At 46.9% G+C, this 27,591-nt stretch overlaps 1 protein-coding gene across 1 annotated transcript in view; it reads right to left on the reverse strand.

Moving 5' to 3' along the window:
* Positions 1-24,793, reverse strand: part of PHLDB1 (pleckstrin homology like domain family B member 1) — a 280,745-nt gene extending 255,952 nt beyond the window's left edge. Inside the window, exon 1 of the mRNA XM_063942622.1 lies at positions 24,702-24,793. The gene's annotated coding sequence lies outside the window, so the exon portion shown is untranslated. The remainder of the gene's footprint in view (positions 1-24,701) is intronic.
* Positions 24,794-27,591: the final 2,798 nt, after the last annotated feature.

Here is a 27,591-nt window from a genome sequence, read left to right on the forward strand (position 1 = left end):
CAAGCACATTTATACCTTAGGTGGAAATACATACCACACATAACATCTTCAAGAAGTATTTGATAACTATTTTAGTATTTCGTAGTATAGATGTTTAATTAAACATTTGAACTTAATGCGAGGCGCTGCAGTGCCGGAAGGGTACATGACATGGATGATTGCATTAAATCACGGAGCATAGAAACAGAAGTAAACGGTATAATATCAGGGCACTAGCGTCTATGTATTTGTCATTTCTTAACTTCTAGATCAGGGGTGGCCAACCAGTCAGTGACAAAGAGCCAAAAAACCTTGTTAGGTACGTTAAAGAGCCAACATCGAACCCTGGTATAAAATACATTGAAAAAGCCAGAATGACATAAAATACATTTTTTAAAGCCAAATCCATTGAAAAAGCCACTTTCACATAATAAACTTCAGCTCCCCCATGTGTCACTCCAGCCAGCTCCCCCATGTGTCACTCCTGCTAGCACCCTCCTACATCACTCTAGCCAGCTCTCCCATGTGTCACTACTTCCAGCACCCTCCCGCGTCACTCCTGCCAGGACACTCTCCTGTGTCTCTCCAGCCAGCTCTGCCACATGTCACTCCTGCTAGCACCCTCCTATGTCACTCCAGCCAGCTCCCCCGTGTCACTCCAGCCAGGTCTCCCATGTGTCACTACTGCCAAGACCCTGCTGTGTCACTCCAGCCAGCTCCCCCATGTGTCACTCCAGACAACACCACCCTCCTGTCACTCCAGCCAGCTCCCCCGTGTCACTCCAGCCAGCACTCCCATGTGTCACTACAGCCAAGACCCTGCTGTGTCACTCCAGCCAGCTCCCCCATGTGTCACTACTGCCAAGACCCTGCTGCTTCACTCCAGCCAGCTCCCCCATGTGTCACTCCAGCCAACACCGCCCTGTCACTCCAGCCAGCTCTTCCATGTGTCACTCCTGCTAGCACCCTCCTATTTCACTCCAGCCAGCTCCCCGTGTCACTTCAGCAAGCTCTCCCATGTGTCACTACTGCCAAGACCCTGCTGTGTCACTCCAGCCAGGTCTCCCATGTGTCACTCCAGCCAACACCCTCCTGTCAATCCAGCCAGCTCTCCCATGTGTCACTCCAGCCAACACCCTCCTGTCACTCCAGCCAGCTCTTCCATGTGTCACTCCTGCTAGCACCCTGCTGTGTCACTCCAGCCAGCTCTCCCATGTGTCACTACTGCCAAGACCCTGCTGTGTCATTCCAGCCAGGTCTCCCATGTGTCACTACTGCCAAGACACTGCTGTGTCATTCCAGCCATATCTCCCATGTGTCACTACTGCCAAGACCCTGCTGTGTCACTCCAGCCAGCCTCTCCCATGTGTCACTCTTGCCAACACCCTCCTGTCACTCCAGCCAACTCTTCCACGTGTCACTCCTGCTAGCACCCTCCTATGTCACTCCAGCCAGCACCCCCGTGTCACTCCAGCCATCTCTCCCATGTGTCACTCCTGCTAGCACCCTCCTATGTCACTCCAGCCAGCTCCCCCGTGTCACTCCTGCTACCACTCTCCTATGTCACTCCAGCCAGCTCTCCCATGTGTCACTCCTGCTACCACCCTCCTATGTCACTCCAGCCAGCTCTCCCATGTGTCACTCCTGTCAACACCCTCCTGTCACTCCAGTCAGCTCTTCCATGTGTCACTCCTGCTACCACCCTCCTATGTCACTCCAGCCAGCTCTCCCATGTGTCACTACTTCCAGCACCCTCCCGCGTCACTACTGCCAGGACTCTCCTGTGTCTCTCCAGCCAGCTCTGCCATGTGTCACTCCTGCCAACACCCTCCTGTCACTCCAGCCAGCTCTTCCGCGTGTCACTCCTGCTAGCACCCTCCTATGTCACTCCAGCCAGCTCCCCTATGTGTCACTCCTGCTACCATCCTATGTCACTCCAGCCAGCTCTCCCATGTGTCACTCCTGCCAACACCCTCCTATGTCACTCCAGCCAGCTCTCCTATGTGTCACTCCTGCCATCACCCTCCTGTCACTCCAGTCAGCTCTTCCATGTGTCACTCCTGCTACCACCCTCCTATGTCACTCCAGCCAGCTCTCCCATGTGTCACTCCTGCTACCACCCTCCTATGTCACTCCAGCCAGCTCTCCCATGTGTCACTACTTCCAGCACCCTCCCGCGTCACTCCTGCCAGGACCCTCTTGTGTCTCTCCAGCCAGCTCTGCCATGTGTCGCTCTAGCCCACCCTCATGTATCACTACAGCCCCCCCCCCCCATCAACTCATTCCATTGCTGCAGCCCCTAATGTGTCCTCTGTTTGCTTGTGGGTGTCTCACCTCTAGTATCTGACTCCTTCAGTTTTCAGTCCCTGTAGTGCTGCTGCGTGTCTGGCTGGAGTGCAGCGGTTTCAGTATCTGTTGTGGTCACATGATTTAGAGTGTTGGGAGCCACATTTGAATAAAGAAAGAGCCACATGCAGCTCAAGAGCCACAGGTTGGCCACCGCTGCTATAGACCATACAATGTCTTGGTTGTCCTGGCTAGTGCCACTGAGGGGTGTGGGTACTATTTACTCCAGCCAACACCGCCCTGTCACTCCAGCCAGCTCTTCTATGTGTCACTCCTGCTGGCACCCTCCTATGTCACTCCAGCCAGCTCCCCGTGTCACTCCAGCAAGCTCTCCCATGTGTCACTACTGCCAAGACCCTGCTGTGTCACTCCAGCCAGGTCTCCCATGTGTCACTACTGCCAACACCCTCCTGTCACTCCAGCCAGCTCTCCTGTTTCACTCCAGCCAGCTATCCAATGTGTCACTCCTGCTACCACCCTCCTATGTCACTCCAGCCAACACTCTCCTGTCACTCCAGCCAGCTCTTCCATGTGTCACTCCTGCTAGCACCCTGCTGTGTCACTCCAGCCAGCTCTCCCATGTGTCACTACTGCCAAGACCCTGCTGTGTCATTCCAGCCAGCTCTCCCATGTGTCACTACTGCCAAGACCCTGCTGTGTCATTCCAGCCAGGTCTCCCATGTGTCACTACTGCCAAGACCCTGCTGTGTCACTCCAGCCAGCTCTCCCATGTGTCACTCCTGCCAACACCCTCCTGTCACTCCAGCCAGCTCTTCCACGTGTCACTCCAGCCAACACCCTCCTATGTCACTCCAGCCAGCTCCCTCATGTGTCACTCCTGCTACCATCCTCCTATGTCACTCCAGCCAGCTCTCCCATGTGTCACTCCTGCCAACACCCTCCTGTCACTCCAGACAGCTCTTCCATGTGTCACTCCTGCTAGCACCCTGCTGTGTCACTCCAGCCAGCTCTCCCATGTGTCACTACTGCCAAGACCCTGCTGTGTCATTCCAGCCAGCTCTCCCATGTGTCACTACTGCCAAGACCCTGCTGTGTCATTCCAGCCAGGTCTCCCATGTGTCACTACTGCCAAGACCCTGCTGTGTCACTCCAGCCAGCTCTCCCATGTGTCACTCCTGCCAACACCCTCCTGTCACTCCAGCCAGCTCTTCCACGTGTCACTCCAGCCAACACCCTCCTATGTCACTCCAGCCAGCTCCCTCATGTGTCACTCCTGCTACCATCCTCCTATGTCACTCCAGCCAGCTCTCCCATGTGTCACTCCTGCCAACACCCTCCTGTCACTCCAGACAGCTCTTCCATGTGTCACTCCTGCTAGCACCCTGCTGTGTCACTCCAGCCAGCTCTCCCATGTGTCACTACTGCCAAGACCCTGCTGTGTCATTCCAGCCAGGTCTCCCATGTGTCACTACTGCCAAGACCCTGCTGTGTCACTCCAGCCAGCCTCTCCCATGTGTCACTCTTGCCAACACCCTCCTGTCACTCCAGCCAGCTCTTCCACGTGTCACTCCTGCTAGCACCCTCCTATGTCACTCCAGCCAGCTCCCCCGTGTCACTCCAGCCATATCTCCCATGTGTCACTCCTGCTACCACCCTCCTATGTCACTCCAGCCAGCTCCCCCGTGTCACTCCAGCCAGCTCCCCCATGTGTCACTCCTGCTACCATCCTCCTATGTCATTCCAGCCAGCTCTCCCATGTGTCACTCCTGCCAACACCCTCCTATGTCACTCCAGCCAGCTCTCCTATGTGTCACTCCTGCCAACACCCTCCTGTCACTCCAGTCAGCTCTTCCATGTGTCACTCCTGCTACCACCCTCCTATGTCACTCCAGCCAGCTCTCCCATGTGTCACTACTTTCAGCACCCTCCCGCGTCACTCCTGCCAGGACCCTCTTGTGTCTCTCCAGCCAGCTCTGCCATGTGTCACTCTAGCCCACCCTCATGTATCACTACAGCCCCCCCCCATCAACTCGTGCCATTGCTGCAGCCCCTAATGTGTCCTCTGTTTGCTTGTGGGTGTCTCACCTCTAGTATCTGACTCCGTCAGTTCTCAGTCCCTGTAGTGCTGCTGCGTGTCTGGCTGGAGTGCAGCGGTTTCGGTATCTGTTGTGGTCACATGAATTAGAGTGTTGGGAGCCACATTTGAATAAAGAAAGAGCCACATGCAGCTCAAGAGCCACAGGTTGGCCACCGCTGCTATAGACCATACAATGTCTTGGTTGTCCTGGCTAGTGCCACTGAGGGGTGTGGGTACTATTTACTCCAGCCAACACCGCCCTGTCACTCCAGCCAGCTCTTCCATGTGTCACTCCTGCTGGCACCCTCCTATGTCACTCCAGCCAGCTCCCCGTGTCACTCCAGCAAGCTCTCCCATGTGTCACTACTGCCAACACCCTGCTATGTCACTCCAGCCAGGTCTGCCATGTGTCACTACTGCCAAGACCCTGCTGTGTCACTCCAGCCAGCTCTCCCATGTGTCACTCCAGCCAGCTCTTCCGCGTGTCACTCCTGCTAGCACCCTCCTATGTCACTCCAGCCAGCTCCCCCATGTGTCACTCCTGCTACCATCCTCCTATGTCACTCCAGCCAGCTCTCCCATGTGTCGCTCCTGCCAACACCCTCCTATGTCACTCCAGCCAGCTCTCCTATGTGTCACTCCTGCCAACACCCTCCTGTCACTCCAGTCAGCTCTTCCATGTGTCACTCCTGCTACCACCCTCCTATGTCACTCCAGCCAGCTTTCCCATGTGTCACTCCTGCTACCACCCTATGTCACTCCAGCCAGCTCTCCCATGTGTCACTCCTGCTACCACCCTCCTATGTCACTCCAGCCAGCTCTCCCATGTGTCACTACTTCCAGCACCCTCCCGCGTCACTCCTGCCAGGACCCTCTTGTGTCTCTCCAGCCAGCTCTGCCATGTGTCACTCTAGCCCACCCTCATGTATCACTACAGCCCCCCCCCATCAACTCATGCCATTGCTGCAGCCCCTAATGTGTCCTCTGTTTGCTTGTGGGTGTCTCACCTCTAGTATCTGGCTCCTTCAGTTTTCAGTCCCTGTAGTGCTGCTGCGTGTCTGGCTGGAGTGCAGCGGTTTCTGTATCTGTTGTGGTCACATGATTTAGAGTGTTGGGAGCCACATTTGAATAAAGAAAGAGTCACATGCAGCTCAAGAGCTACAGGTTGGCCACTGCTGTTCTAGATTATCGCCGGTACCTGAAACTGGTGTGTACAATCGCTTCTCTGGGCTAGCTTCTGAGCAATAAACATCATTATGCTTCAAGATTCTACTTGAGCCTAGAGGTTCGGTATATTTTGTAGACATTCATAATGTTGAATGTCAACATGTTCATAACAACAACATTAACCATGTCAACATTCGCCATGTCGACTCTGATGAGTTGTCAATATGGTCAGAATGTTGACACTGTCCCTTTCATGTGAGTCTACCCTTAACACAAACCCTAACAGTAACTCTGTTGCTAACCCTGAGCCTAATGCATATGCTGACATTTTCACAATGTCATCATTCTGTCCATGTCGACATTTTCCAAGTTTCGACATTTATGATGTTGACATTTGAACCATGTCAACATCATAACTGTCTACATTGTCAATGTCGACTTCATAACTGCATTCCGAGTGGGTCTGGGACTCAGGGTCGACACCATTTAGGTCGACACCTGAAAAATGTCGACGTGGAAAATAGGTCGACATGGAAAAAGGTTAACATGAGTTTTTTATGTTTTGTGGTGTCATTTTCTCCATAATGTGACCGGGAACCCCAATTAATGCACCGTGTCCCCTCGCATGGCTCGCTTCTCTCGCCATGCTTCAGGCAAGGTGCCTCGCTCCGCTTCCACAAGAGATTGGTATAGCACAGTACAGTACCACAAATATGTATTAGATAAGCAAATCTGAGCAGTGCCAGGCCAAATCTTATAAAGCCTATCCGGGCTAAGGTATAACCTGTGTCCAAGTCTGACAAGAATTTGTATCATCTCGATTAGACTACTGCAATGCCAACGCTTGCAGCTGGTATAAAACACAGCTGCCAGGCTGTTAACCAACCAGCCCCGTTCCAGCCACATAACACCCATTCTCTACTCGCTCCACTAGTTGCCTGTAAGATAGCAAATTTTCTTCAAGACTGGCTTACTAACTTTCAAAGCACTACATTACCAGGGCCCAAGGTAGTTGAAGCAGCTTCTGATTCCATACTGCCTCACTCAATTACTGCGATCTGTAGATGAAGGACTTTTAGCAGTACCTAGAATCTCCTGTAATTCATCTGGGGGTCGAGCTTTTAGCCATGCGGCTCCAACTCTATGGAACTCACTTCCCCGCACAGTTGGAGAAACCTTCAGAAACAAACTCAAGACTTTCCTGTTTACTGAAGTATTTCCGTAATGTCCTTTCAGTATCTCCATACTCTGTATTTTATGAAAAGCTTTTCTGTACTTCATTGTTTCTGTACTGTATTATGTTCATTGTATTTGTTAAGTGCCTTGAGTTCTATTGGAGAAAGAGCGCTATATACATAAAATTATTATTATTATTATTATTATTATTACTATTATTATTATTTCAGAATGGTTATTGTATGTAGATAATTTAATACATTCTGACAGATCTCTTCCCACTCTTTGTCCATCAGAGAGATATTCAAATCTGCTTCCCATTTACGAATATTGGACCTTGGAAAACAAATTTGTTGTCTTTAAAAGGGGACAGGAGAGTTTTATACCACATCGAGAAGAGATTAGTTTACATAAAAGGGGAAGTAAGACCCGTTATGAGGGAGTGTATGTTTCAAGCCACTTGCATACAATTATAAAAGTCATAAACAGGTACATAGTATTGAGACTACAACTGGGGAAATGATTTGAGGCAAACGTTCTTAACCAGGTCTTGAGAAGTGATAGTTCCCAGGTTGTGCCAGCTGGACAGGGACAAATGCGGTATAAGCCCAGACATTGCCAGTAGGGAGAGGAGGATGGGAGTACAAAATCACTTGTGACTTTAACCACTCTATCCCAGGCAAACATGGAGTCTGTGATACTTCTGAATGCAATTTTAGATGTCCACCTATGTCAAGGATCAAACCATAGGAGGTCCTCTATATAAAGTGGGTGAAACACATACCTCTAAATACCTAGGCAGAGCTTAGGAGAGGTCCAAATAAACAGAGAGTTGGGCCAACAAGCTGGCATGTTGGTAGTATTCTTACTGGGGTGGGGTGACGAGTCCACCTCCAGACTTAGATCTAAACATGCGGACTCTGGAGAGTCTGTGGCATTTCCCCTTTCATACAAAAGTCGAGGAAACAGAGTAGAGTTGATTTCCAATTGGAAAGGGGAGAGAATAAAGGTTGTCCCAAAAGAGATACAGGTTGAGTATCCCTTATCCAAAATTCTAAATCCCACATTTTTGGGTCCCTTACTGAAATAATAACATATATATTATATATTATGTGTATATATAGATATATAATATAATATCTATATCTATGTATCTATATCTATCTATCTATCTATCTATCTATATATATATATGTCATTATCTCAGTAGGGGACCCAAAAATGTGGGATTTTGAATTTTGGATAAGGGATACTCAACCTGTACTACATTTTTGGAAGCAGCATAATTTTCACGGCAGCCACTCTATCCAACCACTAGACCTTATAACTGACCCACGCTTTAGTTAACAAGCTATTTTAAGAGGGTAGTATAGTTACATTCAATAACGAATTGTAAATCTGAGGGAATCCTAATTCCAAAGTAGTTTATTGAAGTGTCAGTCCTAATCCAGTTGTAATGAATTACAGATTTAAGAGAAAAGAGAATGTCCTGTGCAACCCCAACTGCTAGAACTTCAGACTTTGAAATGTTAAACTTACAAGGGTGAATCCAATTAGCCATGGGGGTTTACCGCGCATCACTTAGTGGGGATTACCCCGCATGTTACACCACAGAGGGTGACATTTCCTTGCAGTACAAGAGCGAATTACAGTCTAAGACCTTGCGGTTAGCGCCTGAGGCCTTGGGGTTAGTAGCAATGAGAAGAGAATCATCTGCGAGCAGCCAAATTATTATGATGAGTGTGCCCTGCCATGATATCGGTGATATAGGTAAGAACTCAAATGTTTTGTGCCAACGGGGGTGATCTTGTCAAGGGATTTTCTTCTGGGTGTCAGGGTTTAAGTTCCACCTCTGATTCTCAGGACTTCATTATTGTACAATATATTCTGTATAACTGCAAATATTATTATCAGAAGTTGCTCTTTCCCTACCTACATCATTTTATGGATCCCTTCTCCGTTTAATCCCCATGTCTCCTCTTGTCATGTTTTGTCTTCATTCCCTTTCCTCCTGCCATTATCTAACCTAATCCCTGATGTTTCTGTTTCAGCGGCTTATCCTCTGCATACAGGCTCTGACTGAAATCACAAAATCTTAAAAATGTCAGGAATTTTACCCATAACAGATAACTCATTGTTGGTCTGATTTAATATGAGAGGGAGCGAGAGAGTTCTGCAAGAGAACATGAAGAGAGATGTAACACAATGAACAAAAAAAGAGATGTTAGTAAGCAAGAAGCAAACGATGATGAAGAAAGCCTAATAGGGAAGTCAAATAATTAATAGGGTTTAGTGTAGAGTTATAGAGGTGTAGTAGTAGTTGAGGAAAAGGTAGTTGTGGAATTATCAACACAAACTCAAATGAAAATATTGATATCTGTGGTCATGGACCGGAGCCATGCTTCTTAAGATGGATACCCACTATAAGATGATCTGTCCAATCTGGCTGGTTACACTAAAATCTGTTAATGTTTGGGAGCAAATGACATGTGACCATTTGCTCCCAAAATCCAGAAAATGTACAAAAACGGTTGTTCAGATAAATTGGTTAAATCCAACAGATTTAACCAATTTGTCTGAATGACCATTTTTTGTCTGTTTTCCAGTGTTTGGGAGCAAATGGTCACTTGTCATTTGCTACCATACATTACCAGATTTTCGTTCCAATCAGAAAGATTGGACAGATCATCTTATAGTGGGTATCCAGCTTAAGATGTATGCCGCTATATAGAAACAGTGAAACTTCCACTGCTGTGGGGCCATCAAGCTAATATGCCAGCACTTTGCGCCTATTGTGGGCTGAATATATTATGAAGTATGTACATTTTTAATACCTGTTACAGTTAGCCGTGGCACTGTAACTGCAGCACCAAAGGAGTTAAGTCCCATCACTGGGCGTTGAGACAAGAGAAATTATGTTTTAAAAATAATTCAAATGTTGGAAAATGTTTTAGTCTTTTTTAACATGTTAGATTAAATGGTTGGCACTGTGCTGTGCTGGAATAACACTGCATCGCTGCCATGGATTTACGGACTAATTCTGCATGGATCGCTATTCAGAGAAATCGCAAATCGAGTGATTATCGAATGACTGCGCATGTGTAGCATTTGCATTGTGCACTTGCGAGCGGTAATAGCGTCAGAAAATGCGAACAGATCGTGTTTGCAATGTAGCCGCTGTTTGACTGACAGGAAGCAAGTGTTTCTGGGTGGAAACCTACCATTTTGTGGGTGTGTCAGAAAAAACACAGGCGTGCCCAGGCGTTTTTGGGGAGGGTCTCTTACATCAGTGCAGACCACTTCCAGGCCGACTCAGTCGCAGATTAGTGGCAGCCTCAGACCTACTCACATTTGCTCATACGGCAAAGGCTCTTCAATGTTCCGGGATTTGCGTATGCATCTGCGAGTGGATAGCGATCTGCGATGCATTCACAAGTTTCAACGGGGCGCTTATTCTTCCTGTCAGGCCTGTGCCTTTTTACTCTCTGAATAGCGATCCATGCTGAATTAGGCCCTTAGGGGGTGATTCAGCCCTGATCGCTGGGCTGCTAACTTTGCTCTCCTGCGTTCAGATAATCGCCGCCTCCAGGGGGAGTGTAAAGTCGCTGTGCAAGTGTGCGATCGCATGTGTACACTGAGCTGGAAAAATCCACTGTGTGCAGTCTCTGCGCAGCCCAGGACTTACTCCTACGGTGCGATGAGAACAGTCTGATCAGGGCCGTAGCTGCTGTCAGACACCCTCACTGAAACCGCATGGGCATGCCTTCGTTTTTCCGGACACCCCCAATAAACCGTCAGTTACCACCCACAAACGGCCTCCTCCTGTCAATCACCTTGAAAACGCCCATGCGATTGGATTTTTCACACCATCCTGTTGATGACCAGCGATGGCCTTTGTTGTTGTCTGAAGCGCATGCACATTGCATTGCATACACATGCGCAGTTAGGACCTGATTGCCCGCCGTGCGAAAATGCATAGCAGTGATCAGGAATGAATCAGGACCTGTGGCCAGACAGCCCTGGTGGCCACATGGTTAATGGCGGCCGTGGCACTGAAGGGGTTAACCTCAGTGCCCGGCGCCATATTCATTGACAATAGGTGCTTGGCGCCACTTTTCAAATGTGCTGGCGCTGGGCGACATCTTTAAAATGTAATGGGCGCTAGGCGCCGTGTATTTCAAAATGTTTTTTGTTTTTTTTACTGTCTTCACCGTGGCCCCGGACCTCTCTGGCGACCGCGGCAGTGAGGGAGCCCCCTGTGTGTGCACGTCAGGGGGAAGAAGGGAGAGCTGCTGCAGCCGGGAGATCCGCTTCCGCTGCAGGGCTCTGTGTGTGTGCCACCGCTGGGGGCTGGGAGCTCTGCTCCCGGTGCCCCAGCCCATCGGAGGTGGCCAGCCGCGGCAGCTGGGACGAACGTCCCGGGCTGCTGGGCAGCAGGCGGGGTGTGCAGGGGGGGTACGCCGCAGCCCGGCTCCCCGCCAGACGCTGCGGCGAGGCCACAGAATTCAGCGCCGCACACAGGGGACCGGCTAGCCGGCTCCCTGCGCGGAGAGGGCACCAGAGTGCGCTGCTCAGGGGGGACCGGGCTAGCCGGCTTACTAGCGGCGGGGATGAGCAGGCTGGTGAGTGCTGGGGTCCGGAAGCTACGCTCCCGGCACCTCAGCGCTCCAGAGACACAGAGCCACGGCGGCCGGGACTAGTGTCCCGGGCCGCCGGGCTTCAGACCAGGGGGGTGCGCCGCACCATGCGGCGAGGCCACTGAGTGAGTGCCACACTGGGGGGACAGGGACAGCCAGCTCCCTGGACCCTAGTGGCAGGCATTACAGGCAGGCTGGAAGATGGGGGAAGCTAGCCCCATACCTCCAGCACTGAGAGAGCCCTAGCAGCCAGGCTGCAGGGCTAGGGGAGCCCAGCGCTGAGCGCTGGGCACAGTATTTAAAACAAAACATTGTTTTTAAATGTATATATAAAAATATATTGTGGTATGAGGCACTGCAGTGCCTGGGTATGTGGAGCCTATGCAGGGCACAGGCTCAGTATATATTTAACAGACGTATGTGAAATGTAATGTATTTTAAGGTAAAATACACTTACTTGGTTGTGTGTTCCAGGAGGGGGGAATCCATGGCTGTGCAGGCTGATGGATTCTCCCAGACCTTTTCCCCAAAAACGGAATGCTTTCTCTGCCAGCCTCAAACTTGTGGCATTGGAAGAGAGAGGAGAAGCTCAGCTGTGAAACAAGCTAAGTGGTTTTCTGGAGCTCCATAGGGATCACCCGTAATGGCCAGGAAACCCTGACCGGGAATCTAGGCTGCCCAGCTCTGGAGCCCGAATCCAGGCTGCAGATGGTGAGCTAGGTCCCGGGCAGGTTTCTGGAAGTCAGTTTAGGTGGGAAAACTTCCCCCAACCTAGACTGAACGGCACCGAGGGCGTATCCTGATCCTCCAGGATGGGACGGTCAAAGGAGAGTGACCACTCCCCACTGTCCATAGAGGACAATGGTAGCTGTGCCTGTGACCAAGGCATGCACAGCCCATGGGTAAACATTGATTGGTTGTAAACCATAGGGCGGACTTACACCCTGTGGTATTGTGTATGGGAGTAGGATAAAAGGAGGGCAGTTGCCCCATGAAAAGTGTATTATACCAGTTTCCTTCTGCTGTAACATCTTGCTGTATTACTGAGTTATTTTCAGAACTATTTGTTGGCATTAAAACATCATCTGCCTCAAGAAGACTCCTTCATCTTGTGACCTACAGGGCTATGCGAAACCTAGCCCCGTTCACCGGCTGTCCAGGGTGAACCAGCGTCTCCAAGTTCCGCCTTCCGGCAGCTACCGGTAGAGGCCTAGTCAAGCGACTAGTGTGGATTCGTCAACACCACACAGGTGTGGTAAGGCAGCGTGTCGGCACATACAGAGCAGAACCGTGGTTCCAAACGCCACATCAGGTTAGGAGTTTGGTGGTGGCAGCATAAACCCGCCCACGGTGCAGTGGGTGGAGTCAGTAACAGGCGGTTACTGACGGTAAGCGGGAATCCCCTATGTGGCCAGGTCCCATGTGACCTAAACATCCATTCTGTGTACTGGGGACGGGACGTGAAAGCGGTGAGGTCTTTCATACGGGACCGTCCGGTCACAAGCCCTAAAGGGCCCCATACACTACAGCGACATGTCGGACCCTCATGTCGCATAAGATTTCCCTTGGACCGCCCGGCAGCCTTCCAGGCGGCAGGATCGCATAGGATACATCGTATGCGGTCCTTTTGCATACGATGTACTATATCTTATGCGATCCCAGCCATGTCTGCGGGATCCGACATATCACGAGTGCAGCACTAACGATCTAGGGGCTCCGATCCGATGCTCATGGGACCGCGCATAGGATCGGATTTAAAACACATCCGATTGGTCACTTTTCATCCGATTTATCATCCTGAATGGCCGAAATCGGATGAAATCGGGCATTATCGTTGTAGTGTATGGGGCCCTTTAGTCCCCACACTGTGAGCACTTGCAGTAATGTATTTTTCATAAATTGTATTGCCATGCCATTTTGGGATTTATCTATTTGTTACATTCTGACAGTGGCAATGAGATGTAACATACAGTTTCATAAAATAAAGAAATAATGTATGATAACTTTTTTCTTGAAAAATTCTGTGCGATTAGAGAGATAGGAAAATAGGGGATGCAGTCAATTTACCGGCAATCAAAATCCCGATGGTCACAATACCGACACCAAATGACCGACAGTCAAAATCCCGACATGGTCAAAATACCAATATTTATAATGTTGACAGGTCAAAAAGTCAACATGAGTTTTTCATGATTTTTTTTCATACCGTACCATCCCAGTGGACCTGGAGGTGGATTATAATAGCATGCGCAGCGAGCCATGTGAGGGGACGCGGTACACTTATATTGTGTCCATGTCGACCTATGTCGACATACACGGGCAAAAATACAATGGAAAACGTGTGACGGCTTTTTGACCTGTCGACATTTTAAAATGTCGGTATTTTGACCTTGTCTGTATTTTAAATGTCTGTATTTTGTCCATGTCGGGATTTTGACTGTCGGTCAATTGCTGTCGGGATTTTGACCGTCGGGATTTTGATTGTAGGTATTTCATACCGATCCCGGAAATAGTCCAACCAAGGAAGCATGCATCCAGTGCAAAATCAGAATTGGATTAAGTCCAAATAAATAATGAAATTTGCTCCCTTGATTACTAAATATTCTATATGGTAAGTAGTAAATATTTCAAAGGATGATTGCTGTAAACTGACATATTGCTGTAAACTGAGCTTAATTCTAATTTTAGAAGGCATTGTTTCCTTATGCAGCCTGTACAAACAGCCTGCAGATTTGTGAAGTAATCTTAATTAGTTTAACCCCTACGCTGCAGATGACAAGTCCCACATGATACAAAAACTGCGGATGAATGAGTGGGTCTCGTCATCCTTGTAGGAGTGAAAAAAATAATAAGAACTTTCCCCGGGTGGTCTTCAGTTTGCCGGCTGTTGGGATCCCGGCGCACAGTATACCGGCGCTGGAATCCCGACAGCCGGCATACCGACACTTTTTCTCCCTCTTGGGTGTCCATGACCCCCCTGGAGGTAGAATAAATAGTGTGGCGCGCGTACCGTGCCTGCAGCGTGACAAGTGCAGCGAGCCCGCAAGGGGCTCATTTGCGCTCACCACGCTGTCGGTATGCCGGCTGTCTGGATCCCGGGCGCCGGTATGCTGGTCGCCGGGAGCCCGGCCGCCGGCATACCATACTACACCCACTTTCCCCACCTGTCCGGATGACTGGTGCAGAGAGAGAGAGAGTCCCTGCCGAAGGCATGTGTTTCTGCACTGACGGCACTGATCTCTAATTAAAAAAAAAATGTGAAAAATAATGGAAAAGGTGAAGGGAGTGAATTTAATTGTCTCTTTATCTCCCTCACCTGATCGCCAGGGTGCGATCAGGTAGTCGCTGCCTACAGGGGGAGGGTATTAGCTGTGTGCGATCGCATGTGTAGCAGAACTGCACAAACATAAGTTTGTGCAGTTTCTGCTCAGCCCAGGACTTACTTAGCCGCTGCGATGATAGGGGCCGGAGCTGACATCAGAAACCCTCCCTCCAAACGCCTCGTCCCTCCCGGACACTCCTTTAAAACGGTCAGTTGCTACTCACAAACGCCCTCTTCCTGTCAATCTCCTTGCAATCGCCAGTGCGTTCAGAATTTTCGCACCATCCCGTTGCTGACCGGCGATCCCCATAGCGGTGCATACGCATGCGCAGTTCAGATCTGATCGCAGGCTGTGAGAGAACACAGCCTAGTGATCAGGTCTGAATTGGCCCCAATGTTTGAAAGAGTGGAGTCCATAGAAATATATGGTGGGTGATCAGTATGATTGCTAGGCATTAACCCTTTCACTGCCGAGAAATTGTGAAAGTCCAGGGATAGGGGAAGATCTCCCCCAACCTGGCATCCATAAAATCAGTGGCACCCACATTTGAAAGAGGGGAGTCTTCTCTTTCAAACAATGTGCCCCTTAGTAGTTTTTGTCTGGTGATCACCAGATAATGGGACCCATTTATCAACGAACGATAAAACTCATTAGGGGGGGATTCAAATGTTTGAAACATAGAAACATAGAATTTGACGGCAGATAAGAACCACTTGGCCCATCCAGTCTACCCCTTTTTTTTATCCTTTAGGCAATCTCAACCCTTTTTGAACCTTAATTCTTTGTAAGGATATTCATATGCCTATCCTAAGCATGTTTAAATTGCTCTACAGTCTTAGCCTCTACCACCTCTGATGGTGAGCTATTCCACTTATCCACTACCCTTTCTGTGAAGTAATTTTTCCTTAAATTTCCCCTGAACCCCCCCCCCCCCCCCTCAACTCTCAGTGTATGTCCTCGAGTTCTAATACTTCTCTTCCTTTGAAGAATTTTTCCCTCCTGAACTTTGTTAAGACCCTTGATATATTTGGAAGTTTCTATCATGTCCCCCCTTTCCCTTCTCTCCTCCAAACTATACATATTAAGATCTTTTAGCCTTTCCGGGTAAGTTTTGTGATGTAGGCCATGCACCATTTTAGTTGCCCTTCTTTGTACACTCTCTAATGTATTTAATTTATATCCTTCTGGAGATATGGTCTCCAGAACTGGACACAGTATTCCAGGTGGGGCAAAACCAATGACCTATACAGTGGCATTATCACTTCTTTTTTTCCTGCTAGTGATTCCTCTCCCTATGCAACCAAGCATCTGATCTTGCCTTTCTCATTGCTTTGTTGCATTGCTTTCCTGCCTTCAAGTGAAATAGTGACTCCTAAATCCCTTTCCTCCTCAGTAGTTTGCATTATAATACCCTTGATACTATATTTAGCCTTTGGGTTTTTGAGACCCAAGTGCATGATTTTGCATTTTATAGCATTAAAGTGTAGTGACCACGTTCTTGACCATTTCTCAAGCCTACCTAGGTCATCAATCATTTGTTTTACCCCTCCCGGTGTGTCTACCCTGTTGCATATCTTTGTATCATCTGCAAAAGGGTATACCTTCCCTTCAATACCATCTGCAATGTCACCAACAAAGATATTAAAGAGAACTGGACCAAGTACAGATCCCTGGGGTACTCCACTGGTAACATTTCCCTCCATAGATTACACTCCATTAACTACAACTGTCTGTTTCCTATCCTGCAACCAGGTTCTTATCCATTTAACTGTTTTATAATCCACCCCCACGCTTTCAAGTTTATTTAGCAGTCTGCAATGTGGGACAGTGTCAAATGCCTTACTAAAGTCTAGATATGCTACATCTACAGCTTCCCCTTGATCTATTATTTTCATCACAGTAAATCCATACTGTTTGGGATCCTGTAAGTTGTTTGATTTAAGATATTCCACAACTCTTTCTTTTAATAGTTTTTCCATTACTTTCCCTACTACTGATGTAAGGCTTACTGGTCTGTAGTTACTTGCTTCTTCCTTGCTTCCACTTTTGTGCAGTGGAACTACATTTGCTCTTTTCCAGTCCTCTGGAATAGCACCTGTATTTAGTGACTGGTTAAATAATTCTGTTAAATGTGTAACCAGCACATCTTTTAGCTCTTTGAGTATCCTTGGGTGTATCCCATCTGGTCCCATTGATTTATCCACTTTTAGTTTTGAAAGTTGAAAAGTCGGTTGGGTGTCTGTTTTTCCCTATTAGATAGGAAAAAACAGACACCCAAGTGACTTTTCAAACAATTGAATATCCCCCATTGTGTATGATAAATGGTGCTCCAGCCAATAAACTCCCAACTGTTATTTTTCAAACACAAGACAGGAGCTGAACACAAGATATTTAGGAGCTGAATACATGACAGTTAGGTCGAAGCTGATTGGCTGGAGGACCAGTTATCGTACACAAGTTTTATCATTCACAATGAGTTTTATCACTCGTTGATAAATGAGCCCCAATAACTGAAACAGTACACAAACAAACAAAAATCAAATTTTCCACAGATTTGGGGAATCTAAAGCCCACATATCTCCCTTCTTGTGCCAAATAAAAAAGGGATCCCTCATTTAATGCAGTAGGTTGTCTAGTTTTTAAAATGGTAGACCTTGTTGAGTTGCCATATACAGTATACTTACCTACTCTCCTGGAAGTTATGGGAGACTCCCGATTTATAGGTAGTCCACTGCACACCTTGAAGAGTGGCTGGATCTCCTGCATCCCATCCATTTCCATAGTGAAGTGGGTGCATGTGGATAAAATCCTGGGAATTTGCGTGGCTGAATAACGCAAAATTGCATCATTCAGCTCTACCCCTTCCTCGCTGACCTGCGAATTGCAGAATTTTCCTGCTAAGGGTGCAGGGCCTAATGACGTGTTAGCCCACCCCACCCTCAAGTTGCCTGCAACGTCTTTTCTCTGGGCTTTACCCAAAGATTACTCCTAAAATTAGGTTAAGTGTGTTCATCCTACACATGGGAAACATTTAAACCGAGATAGTGAAATTTTTGTTTTAAAAAGTGCATTTTCAATTAAAGTGTTAAAGTGTAGATTTTTTGTGTCACAACCTTCACTTAGAATCCTGCTTTTTACTATTTTGGAAATGAGGATTATTAGCTAAATAAAAACCACAAAGTATTTCTTTATGAGTTTTATAAGATGGGCAAAAAAAAAAAAAACAATACTTTTGCTATTGGTTCCCTTTCCTGAAATTTCAATTAAAAAATACTTTTTTGGCCATTTGGGTAAAAAAAAACGTGTGCCATGTTAAGATGAGTAAAAACAAAGACTAATGGTGTTTTCTGAAACTAAGGGGTCTATTTACTAAGCTTTGGGCGAAGATAAAGCGGACGGAGGTAATGTACCAGCCAACCAGCTCCTAACTGTCATTTTTCAAATACAGCCTGTGACATGGCAATTAGGAGCTGGTTGGCTGGAACTATAACTCCGTCCACTTTATCTTTCTCCAAAGATTATTAAATAGACCCCTATGTCTTCTGGAAAAAAACAAGATATAATTCATGTTGGTACCACATAAAACAATTGTCGTATTGATGTAGTAATATGATGAACGCTAACGTCAGAAACTGGCACAAGGGTGAGAAAACACTCAGCAGCGAAGGGATTAAATGGGGAGGTGACTGCTGTGTGTCTGTACTATATACAAGAAGGTTCTGAGAACCTAGTTTGGTTTATGTTTCCTCTTGAACATACTGAACATATTGATGTGTGTCACATCTTACTTATGAACATCTTGTATGCTGCTTATTCCTAATACCTCCAGTTGGGAATAATTGTCTTTTTGAGGACATTTTATTGAAGCTAATAAACGTACTTTCTCCAAATACGCAGGAATCTGCTTGTATCCTGTGGCTACCAGATTGCCATTCTCTGATTGCCTGTAGTTTGAGACTAGTGTCTCCGATATAGGCATCAGCACTACCACAGCAGACTAGTCCACAGTAAGTGGCTGGTGGGGAAATAGCTGTCACTATCCAGGAGCATGGCTACACCAGTGACAAGGGTTGCCACCTCATGCATCATCGATTCCTGGAGATCCACTATCCCAATCCCTACCACCCCCCGACGCCAAGCAATGTTCATGTTCATGTAAATAAAATGATGTACCATATTCGTAAAATATTAAGTGTATTATATTAGAAATACACCAAATTTTGTGTCTTCGCCCTGCCAACTCAGTTTATGGAAGCGGAAGCCCTATCTCACATTTACCTGCTCACACACCCCTGTAGACTTTGCGAGCAGTTTTGTGCAAATTGAGGATTCGAGTAAGAGTTTGACTTGAGATACGGGATTTAATTAAACAGTGGGATCAAATGCACCAAATGGTTTAATCAGGCAGAGTCTGCTCCATAAAACTCTTTATAGGACCCTATTTCTGCTCACTAGAACTGTTATTGCCTTCCATAACTTCCTAGGCTGCATGATCAAACCATTTGGTGCATTTGATCCCATTGTTCAATTAAATCTTTCTTCACAACACACCTCTTTTTACAATGCATTATATTGGCCTAAACAGTTTTCCTGCAGCTTTTCCATGTTGTGAAGAGAGATTTAATTGAACAATGGGATCAAATGCACCAAATGGTGCATTATATTGCTCCACCAAGCATCAACAGAGTCATCATACCCTCAGGCTCTCTCCCAGGCTGTACAGGCACTGCTCCCCTATTGTTCCACGTAAATTCTTTAAATGCTCCACCACATGTCACATAACACCAATGGATGGTTAGTGTCATATACAGTCATACTCACCTCTCCTGTCCTGACTCCTGCTGCTGGATCCACCCTGGCCATGGCCGCCGCCGCCCCGATGCCGTCCCCACGACCCCATCATCCCCTGAGGTCTGCATCCGCGCGATGACGTCCACGAAGTTTGGCGCGCAGCGACGCAGACCTCCTCTTCCGGACGGACGGGTGGGGTCACGTGGGGGCGGGACGCTGGGACTTCCTCTCCTGTGCTTTTATTATCGTCTGGCCGCACAATGTACAATGACGTGCGGGAGGGGGCGGAGCGTGGGCTGGTCGGGTCGGGTCCCCGTATTCCGGGAAAATCACGGAATCCAGGAGAGAGCAAAAGCCTCCTGGAGGGTTGCCACCAACCCTACCAGTGACATGCGATCATTGTAGGCAGAGCATCCCCTGTCATACTCCAGTATACTCCAGAGATTTGACTATAAAAATTATTAGAATAATACAAGGATGATATTTAGAACTTATAATTATCATATTTGCATTATTTATATCATTGTTGTATTATTCAGATCATATTTGTATTATTCTAGTTATTTTTATAGTCAAAACTCACCACCAAATGATATATGTGTGTGTGTGTGTGTGTGTGTGTGTGTGTGTGTGTGTGTGTGTGTGTGTGTGTGTGTGTGTGTAAATCTGGCTCTGACCCTAGCCAGTGCCTCCTTAGCCATTGACCTCACTGCACCTCACTGACCTACACATACCCAGATGTAAGTGGTTTCAGGTAAAGGTATAGGCTGATGGTGACAGCGCCTTAGGGGTCTATGTACTAAGCTTTGGAGAAAGATAGAATGAATGGAGATAAAGTACCAGCCAATCAGCCATGTTATAGGCTGTGTTTGAAAAATGACAGTTAGGAGCTGGTTGGTTGGTACTTTATCTCTCTCCAAGGCTTAGTAAATAGACTCCTGTACTGTACCTCTTACAGTGCAGTAGGACAGGAGCTTACTGGTGGTAAAAGGGAATCCCTATACCCCAGAGTGGCAAAGTAAGCCACTCGAATTGCTCAGGAAGAGTGACCCCCGCTGGTGCCAGTCAAAATATAAAAATTCTAAATTAGAGGTTTCTCTTCATAACTTAAAAAAACAACGCTAAACAAGATTAAATTACATATTTCCAAGGCTGCATGATAACTGTGATGCAACTGCACCTTTATATGGAATTAGAATCATCCATAAAACTTGTTTTGCTTTACCTTGGAGGTGTTTCTTTAGAATTTTTTTCAAAATGAACAGTCTTTTATTTTCCTCTCCCTACTGGTCCAACTAATAGACTCATCTGCATCTGCACCTCCTTTAGCCAAATCACACTTGCAACAGAACAAACTCCATCACCGCAGCAATCACTGTCCCCACCTGGAGCCAGTGTACTTTCCTACATCTGGAATCCACCCATCATTTTTGTTTTTTACTTGAAGCCCGAGGTGCGTGACTTCATCACCCAGTGTCTGTGCAAAACGTGCTGGGGCCGTAGGACCTTGGACCCTCTCCAAAAGGAGAAGGTCCCCGTTACTCCCCAATCCCTCAGACCCAAAAGGCCTGAGGGGAAAAATGGTCTGCGGGTCCCAAGCTTCATACCTACTCTGTGCCAGGGTCAACCCCCAGTACGAGAGAAGATACTAAACCAGGCCGTTCCCGCTCCACACAAGGGGTCCTATTTCAACCCCTTCTTAGGACAATGGATACTAAGCCCAGTTTTTCTCCACTCTCGACCAGAGGCATTGCCACACCCCGGCCTGGTACTCCACAAGGTGTTTCTCCATTCCACACTAGGGACCTCTCACGCTCCCAGTGTAAGAACAGGTACTCCACCAAGTGTTTCCCTTGAGCAGGTACTACACTTGATCTTAGCCAAAAGGCGGAATCCACCCATCATTTCCACCAGGTAACACCATCAGCCACTGGATGAGCCAGACCCCACTGGCCCATGGGGTCAATCATTATAAAAAGAAAGGGTTCCTCTTGCCAAGAGTATAGTGAGAACGTCCCCAGATGAGGAGCTACACACAAAGCAAGGAAAAGTCCAGGAGCTCTACAGGACCCAGCGGAGGCCGCAGCTATAGCACCTCTCACTTACGGGTAGCATACCCTCCAACATTTTACACATAAAAATCGGGACAAATTAGAAAAGGGGGCATGGCCATGGGTGAAGGGGGCATGGCCACGCCCCTTTTCATATACTTTCAATGGAAGTTTGGAGAGCCAAAAATTGGTACAGACCATAAAAAAGGGTACTGTACCTATTAAAAATGTACAGTTGGAGGGTATGGGGTAGGTCTTTCTTTTTTGAACATTCCCCATCACTGCGGGATGCCACTACTGTTCATTTTACCCTGAAGCGCTCAAGACACATTTACTGTATTATTTATTTCACAGGTCTGACAGGTGAGACGTGATGCTCACTGATCTGATTGGCATTAGGTGCTCCCTAAGGGGGGTCATTTATCAATCTTTACAATAGCAAAGCGATCAGTGCATGATGTTAGCGCCCAAAATCGCACATACATTGGCTAGATGCATGACCCAGCAAACACAGGGTCCCTGCAATGTGCTCAGTGTGCTGCTGGGGCTCCTGCACATGCGCAGTCCCACTGACTGTGCATGTGTGGCCGCTATTGCTGTAGAGAACCCTCTCCTGGCTAAGATTGCGAAGTCTAGCCCATTGGCTACAGTGGGCTACCGCCATCTTCAGATGGCGGTAGCTGCGGGGTCCAATTTCCAGAATGCTTGGCATTACGTATTCTGGTAAATCTGGCAGCATTGCATCTCCCTTAGAAACCTATGTGGGTTATGGCTGCTGGCAGGAATGGAGGAACCACAGCAGATATCGGATATCTGCTGCGGTCCCTCTGTCATACATTCAGGGGATGCTAAATATTTGCAGTTAATCCCCGAAAAATGGGTGGTTTTGGAGATTAAGCTGCAAATATTAGATGATAAATGTGCCCCTATAAAGGTAACCTAGCCTCCCCGCACAGCACATACCTCTTCCATAAATCAGAGTGAGATAATTACTCAAGAAAGTTATACAACAAATGCTGCTCCCTACAAGAGCATACCCAGTACCAACCAAAATATTCCTACTCACATTTGCCTCATCTAATTTATGCCACACTGCACCCCTTCCCCCGCATAATGTAACACACCCACCCACACAGGTGAGCAATTTGTACATCATTACATTAACATCTCCATCTACAGCTGAACATGACACAATCTAGAGCAAGAGTCACACAGATGTAGCAGAATGTATCACATCATAATGCATTAATGTCAGTCATTTGCTATATCTGTATCTTCCTATACCTAGAATACATAGAATGTGTCAGAAGACGATATGAAGCAGAGATGTTGCCAGGGCTGGATATACCATTAGGCATGTGAGGCCGGCCATTCACCTTTCTCCAGGAAAGAAAAGAAACAAATGTGAAAATATCACACTGCAGCCAGTCCCCCTACACCTGCGTGTGCTCGGAGCCTGTCCTAACAAAGGACCTGCACCTGGAGTGTAACGCCTCAGCTCTGTTAATGGTGGTTAATGCTGTGTCTGGGTCCCCCATGTCTTGTTAAGAAAATGTCTAATATATTAGGAAATGCACTTGAGCCCTATCGTGTGACGCTGGCATCTCAGGGTTTGAAGCCAGGTGGGTGTTAGTTTGACACTCTGCATGTCCTTGTTGGGTGTCGCCAGTAAGGTCCTTCTCCTGAGCCTAGTGTGTGTCCTGTCTGTCTGTGAGTACAGGTTCTAGAGAACATATCCCACTGATGATGTTATTGCTTCTTATGCTGCACTGATGCATTCATTGCAAATCTGTAATATGCAGGGCACTAGGTGCTGAGCTATGTGTTTAATACAGGGCAGTAGAGCCCATGTGTGTTTACCATCTTGTGCTTCTGGGTGAATCACCACTACCACAAACTGGTGCGTAACAGCCCTTGTAAGGACTCTTTTCAGGCAAATAAACATCAATCTGCTTGCTAGATTCTGCCTGGCGCCAATTCCCTTCTGTAACCTGTAACCTGCTGATAAGAGCCAAACTCTAATCCATTTCCCCGGCTATCCTGTGCTGAACCACATGACCAGAGTCAATATGCATGCTTCCCTGCAGTCCTGATCCCAGGTAAGTGGTCACTAGGATCCAGTCATTGTTTTGTTCACAGTCATAGTCGCCGAAATAGAGGTGCTGCAGCAGCTGTACCAAACACCCAGAAGCAATCAGTTCCAGGTGCTGGTGACGGGGCCCACTGGCAGTTATCTTACTCCCATTCAGCTAGCACGCAGTTGGTACGTAGAGTCAGTGAGTGTCTGGTGGTTATATAAGTACCACTGATAATAGCAGGTTACTGATGGTAAGAGAGCCCCAATAAGAGGCAGTAAAACCACCGCTTATAACTGGTGGAGATAAGACATTGTGGCAGTGTAAGCCCATCCTATCACAATAATTATTTAGATACAAAAGAGAAGTGTCTGAAAGAGTACTTGTCCTTTAAGCTGCATTTCCAGTACATGAGTAACCCTACTAATACATCATGCAGTGACTACCGTTGTCACAATGCATCCAAACACCCAAAATCTGTTCATGTTATAGAGCTTATACATATGTACATCAAGTTATACTTTAAGTTCAGCTGCCCCTATAGCGTACTGCTAGCTTGCTAAAATACCTATATCTTTGTTTTAGGAAAATATGAAGCAATCCGCTGTTTGGGTGACTAACGCTCCGCACTGAGCACACAAAAATCTAACAAGAATTTGGGTGGAGGAATGCAGAGTTAACGTGGCAAAGAACAAAGGCATGTGGGGAAAGTTATCATTAAATAAGTGACCTGCTTCTTAGACGCATATGACAAAGTTATGACATGGATTGGAACAAATAAACCTAGTCTGCATCCTCTCAAAAACTATTTGAAGCATATACATCTCCCATATGTATAACCAGTACAGGTAACGCTAGTAATACACAACGTCGTATACACACAATCAGCGAAGGAATCACAGACCCAAAGTGTATCCAAATTCAACATAACCTCGTTTTACTCTAAGTGCAGGGCTCATAGTACAATTTTTCCATAAAACAAATACTATTTAATAAAACAATGTACCCTCTAAAAGTAACAAAGAGCATAAGCGTTCATTATAAATTCCCAAATGACCAGTGCATACTGTATTACACCCCTACATGCACACAAGCTAAGATAAAGCAGGCCCAGTTACCTTGTGATGCACAGTCTTGCAGCCTGTGCTCTCCCCCTCCCTGTACCACGTCTACACAGAATCCAGGGGTAGAATGCAGGCAGCTGTGAGTAGACAGAAGACTCACTGTCCCATCTGGGAAGAGGGGGCCTGTCCCTCCTACAGCTGGCTTCACTCTTTACCAATAACAAGCAAGAAATAGTGATTGTGAGGCCGCCCCAACCCTTCACCATAGAAGAACAAGGAGTAGCTTATTCTGAAGGGAGAAAATAAACACCCGCTGCCCCTCTAACTTGTAAAAATTGCATCTGGAAACTTATTCATTGTTCCCAAAATGTGGAATTTTATATTGTTTCCACTGCCCACTCAAAGCCGTGTAAATTATTCCGACATGGAAATATAATTGCATGGCTGACACTGCCCTAAAGGAATATTCAGTAGCTGGATGCTTTTCGCTGCCTGCTCTACTGGCCCTCTGCTTCCTTTATTTACAGAACAGCTACAAATACAATAAAACATAAATGGAGCTTTGTCTATCTCGCATCTGTTGAGAATGGTTTATAAGCATTTACCATAATAGCAAATGACAATCTGCAAATCACCTTGAAGTAAAAGAGGTATATTTACAAAATGTTTTATAGATTTGCAATGATTTTAATCAACATTAATTGATGGAAAATTATCTAAATCGATGTCTATTGCAGGTGATATAACACACATGTACTAAAAGCTTTTATATTCACCTTTAAATGTTTGTACATACAGTATGTGTTTTAGCTGCTGAAACTCAGCGTCAATTTAGATAGATTTTCGACGATTTTAAATCGACCACTAGCAATCTACCCCTTAATATATTTTCCTGGTACCTTCCTTGTATTGAAAGAACCGGGTGGTCTTCAGTTTGCCGACTGTCGGGATCCCGGCGCACAGTATACCGGTGCTGGAATCCCGACAGCCGGCATACCGACACTTTTTCTCCCTCTTGGGGGTCCACAACCCCCCTGGAGGGAGAATAGATGGTGAGCGCAGCGAACCAGCAAGGGGCTCATTTGCGCTCGCCCAGCTGTCGGTATGCCAGTGGTCAGGATTCCGGCACCGGTATGCTGGTTGCCGACATACCCTACTACACCCGAAAGAACCTGCTCTTATAAAAGGTTAGAACTAGAAATGTGTGGCCTAGGTTCACGGGGAACTGAGCCCACCTGAAGTTTCAGGATCTGAGGGAATCTGAAACGACGCAAAATGTCATCTTCCTGGGGTCGGATCTCACATGTTCTACATATTATTATTATTATTTATTTATATAGCGCACACATATTCCGCAGTGCTTTACAGAGACTATTTGCCCATTCACATCGGTCCCTGCCCCAGAGGAGCTTACAATCTATATTCCCTACCACATGTACACCAGCACACATTCATGCTAGGGTTAATTTGTGTTGGAAGCCAATTAACCTACCAGTATATTTTTGTATTGTGGGAGGAGACCGGAGTACCCGGAGGAAACCCACGCAAGTACGGGGAGAATATACAAACTCCACACAGTTAGGGCCATGGTGGGAATTGAACCCATGACCTCAGAGCTGTGAGGCAGTAATGCTAACCATTACACCATCCTGTTATAAGTCCCTCCCGTGCTGATTCGGGTGCCATTTCACAGCAGATACTGGTCTGAGAGCACAGCCACTAGACTGCTGGGGCAAATATCAACATTATATATTATCCTCCTTAGTAGGGCACTGCACACAGCTCAGAGCTCATAAAGCCAGAATTATTTATTTTAATGCCATTATTTTTTTTGTTTCAACCATAACAGTTACACTGATGCTGTAACCCTTGGTGCACACTGGTGTTTTTTGCCACTGCCTACATTGCAGCTCAGAGCTCCAAATACTGGGCAGCATTACCCTTTATTGGTGCACAGTGCACGCTGGTGCCCACAAAAGTATTTGGTGAAACTGGAAAAACAGAAATAAGAAAAAAAAGTTTTGTGTTTTTTTTTGTTCAACTTGTTCGGGGTTGGGTACGGGATCCCGGCGGTTGGAATCCCGACGGTCAGAATGCCAGGAGGGGGCGAGCGGAACAATGCCCCTTGCGGGCATGCTACACTCGCCACGCTGCGGGCTCGGTTCTATTCTCACTCCATGGGTGTCGTGGACAACCAGGAGTGGGAATCGCTGTGGCGGCGCTACCGGCATTCTGGCGGTCAGGATTCCGGAGTTGGTATTTTGACCACCGGGATTCCAACTACATCCTCTTGTGCATTCAATAAAGCCCAGTAGGTGCCATGCCCCAATGTGTTAATAAATATAATCAGTGTAAGACAGTGTGAATTTGTCATTTGTGAAAAAAAAATCAAACAAAAAAAACTGTTATTTTTTGGGGGTACAACTTGTGTGTTTAATAAAGCCCAGTAGGTGCAATATGGATCACAATCAGTCCATAGAAGAGCAGGAGCAGTAACCAAGTACTAGTCCTGTGGCTGCTGCCAGTCATGATAGTACTACAACATCTACTAAAGGCTGTCCAGGGGTCAGAAAGTTTAGGAACGGACACCTGAAATCTAAATCTTTTACAATGTTAAAAAAGAAGTGTCACATTAAAAAATGACACATCAGTGCCCCCAAAAAAGAACACTAATGCTGATGAACAAACGGTGTTCACAAATCCCTGAGAAGAGTCTAGGGTTTCCACATTAGCTATGTGTGAGTATGACATTTTTCGCACTGTTCGCACGAAGAAGCCTCCTTTGCTTCCTTCCACCACAGTACAAGATGATGATGATATAGTAGAAATTGAGGATGCTAGACGTGGAACAGGATGAGGGGGATATCTGTGTACTATCTGCTGCTAACGAGGATGATCAGGATGAGGATGTTGATGATGTTGTTTGTGCACCTGCTCTCTTGTT

Source organism: Pseudophryne corroboree, chromosome 10, assembly GCF_028390025.1.
Source record: "Pseudophryne corroboree isolate aPseCor3 chromosome 10, aPseCor3.hap2, whole genome shotgun sequence".
Taxonomy (NCBI): domain Eukaryota; kingdom Metazoa; phylum Chordata; class Amphibia; order Anura; family Myobatrachidae; genus Pseudophryne; species Pseudophryne corroboree.